Raw genomic sequence first — 3241 nt, forward strand, 5'->3', positions numbered from 1 at the left:
TGTGATTTTTCTATTTTCCAGAAAATAATTGAAACTTCATTTTGATTGTTTGTAAATTGTTTGAACTTGTGTTTGAAGCTGTTTGAACTTCTTTGTTGTTCTTGAAGTTATTCTTGAACTTAATATTGAAGTTCTTGTTGTTAATACAGATTTTGTACTCGAAAAATAACATAAACTTGATGGCCTAAGTCTAGGCTAATTAATTCCTTTTTCAGATAATACTCATGAACCCATGTTATTCAAAGGCATCTTTTTAGCATTCACAAATCAAAGTAGTTTCATTATAGCATTACGATTTCATAATTGACATGCATATCTTATTTCAAGAGAGAAGTGGTATTCTTGACATATTAGTTGACCATGTCCACAAGAATAGTATGCGAATACATGCAATTATTTTTAGTATTTTATTGGGTAGCTGATGAGCGCAAAACACATTATAAATTAAGCGCCTTGCAAGTAAAAAAAGTATAACACAAAAATCGTCTTCACAAGAATTGGTATGAAAAGTGAATCAAACAGTGACTTGTGAATTATTATTCAAGTGATTAAAACTTGAAGTTGTCATGATTCTATTATGACTAAATTGTATCTACAATAATTGACGAGGAGAGTAATGCCTCTATCAGCACGAGGAGGTAAAAAACATGACATGTGTCAAAAAATAATTAAGATATGATTTTGTTGTTAGATTTACGTTTAAAACCTTACAGATTCTTACAAATTCAGAAAATGCTTACTTTTTGAGTTATGATAATAGAAGATACTCATTATTTATATTCCAAAATTTTATTCAAATAGAGGAGCTCAAATAGAAAAACATATGATCCTTATCAATATCAACTACTTTTCACCTTTTCTCTCCTAACATGCTTAAGTTTCTATTTTAAGTATCATATTGATGTGTTTAAGTGGTAAAGCAAAAATCATGTTTAGATTGTTCAAATGAAAAAAGGCTCAACTGAGATGTTCAAGTGAAACATTTGAATTGGTTAAGAGATTCATTTATGTAGTCTGCTAATATAAAGTTATTCTAAAATATAAATTAGCGATCAATAAATAGAATATAACTAATGTTAGGTTCAAATCTGGTGAAAATGAAAACGTTAAATAACTTTTTCATACGTGCTTCAACATTATTCACCTAGTTATTTATTAGCTAAGGAGAGTATATATAAAAGAAAAGAAAAATAAAACAAACAAAACATCAAGAGTATGTATATGGATTATGCAACTCTCTTTTTTAACTTGTATATTCCAAATATTTACATTCACATATATCATTATTCTATATTTATAATTATAAAATTTTAATAGTGTTTCAAATTCATCTAATTACCCCATCTATGTTTATCCATCAACATAATGTTTGATGTCTTCTTTCCTATCATTAACAACATGAATATTATGATATAGTGTAAAAGATGTTGTATACAAACATCAAATTTTCATTTTTAAGCAAATTTATACCACTTGATAAAGTATCTAGAGATTTTTTTATTAAAATAAAAATAAGATTCTCAATAGGAATAAGTATAAGTAAGGGGGCAAGACCTTATCTTATCAATCCTAATGAGGTAATGAACCTCTACTAATTAACAAGTAAGAAGAAAATAAGAGTTAGAGAGAACTAGTTATTATATGATCATCACAGAGTTTGTTATACAAACTATGGTGATATTACAAATGACGATACTTAAATAATGTAAAAATATAAAACCCATAAAGAAAGTTGAGTTATCAACCTCAAATTTGTTTGTATGAATGTATGAATTAAAATCGATAGATTGCTCATGTAAAATAATTTCAAAGTATTTCCCTCTTGTCTTTTTTAAATGAGAAAATTTCAGAAATAGCAACTGTAGAGCCTTAATTGCAAATTTTATAGCAACAGTTTCATAATTACGAAAAATAGCAAATTGTATTTTGTATTTACGTAAACTGTTGCTATACAAATATATATATATAACAAGATTTACTGCCCTTGTTTTACTCAAAATAGTTGAGTTAAATAAGGAATAATTATCCTATCTAATTAAATTCCCATAAATTACTCTTATTTATATTAGTAGATTCCTTTTCCGAATCAAAATCAAATATGAAAATTATTATTTCCATGATCTTCAAAATTTCAAAATATCATTCTCTTATATCTCTAGCTATTTATTTTTTTTAGTTTTTTTCATTTTTTTTAATCTTTTTTTTAAATTTTTTTTCTTTTTCATTTTTTTCTTTCCACTTTATTTTCTCTCTTCTACTTCTCCTTTTTTTTCCTTTTACCTTTTTTATTTATTTTTTCTTTCATTTTTTTTCCTTTTCTCATATTTTTTTTCATTTTCTTCTTCTTCTTTTTTTATTTTTTTTTCGCTTTTATTTTTACACTTCTATTTCTAGTTTCTATTTTTTTTTCTTTTTCACTTCTTTTTTTTTTTTGAATTTTTTTTTTTTTGTTTATATGTTTTTTTTTTTTTTTTTACTCTTCTATCTTTATCTTTTATTTTTAAAAGACAAATATCTATATGATATATACATATTCAAAAAATATACAAAATAAACAGACATACAGATATGCATAGGTATTTACGATAAAAAACTATGCATATATATATATATATCTGCATATGTATTTACAGAAATACATATTCGATTCACATGTATAGATAAACATAAATGACACAAAATCTCTATAATAAAATGAAAATTATATACATATACATAAAGATAATAAAAAAAAATACATGATAGATATCTTAAACAGTAAAAGAAAACAAATAAGTACATATGTTACCCTCTAAAATGACATAGTATGTACAATTCAAAGACAAATTCAACACCATATAAAATACATATAGCTCTACATATGTATTTACAGAATACATACCTGATCCATATATATTTCTTATTTTATATGAGTCACTTTTGTATTTTGCAAATACATATGAAGATATATAGTATAGTTATGTTTGTTACTGTTTAATATGAATATGATATATATATCGTAAATACATATGTATGTTTTGTACCGTAAATACATATCCAGATCTGTATGGCTATGTATTTTATATGTTTTTTAAATTTGTGTATGTGATATACATATTTGTCTTTTCAAAATAAAAGTTAGAGATAGAAGAGTAAAAAAGGAAAAAAAATAAAAATATAAAAAGAAAAAAAATGAAAAAAAGAGAAGTGAAAAAAGAAAAAAAAGGAAGAAAGAGAAATAGAAGTGTAAAAATAAAAGAAA

Source organism: Capsicum annuum, chromosome 7 (assembly GCF_002878395.1).
Source record: "Capsicum annuum cultivar UCD-10X-F1 chromosome 7, UCD10Xv1.1, whole genome shotgun sequence".
NCBI lineage: Eukaryota > Viridiplantae > Streptophyta > Magnoliopsida > Solanales > Solanaceae > Capsicum > Capsicum annuum.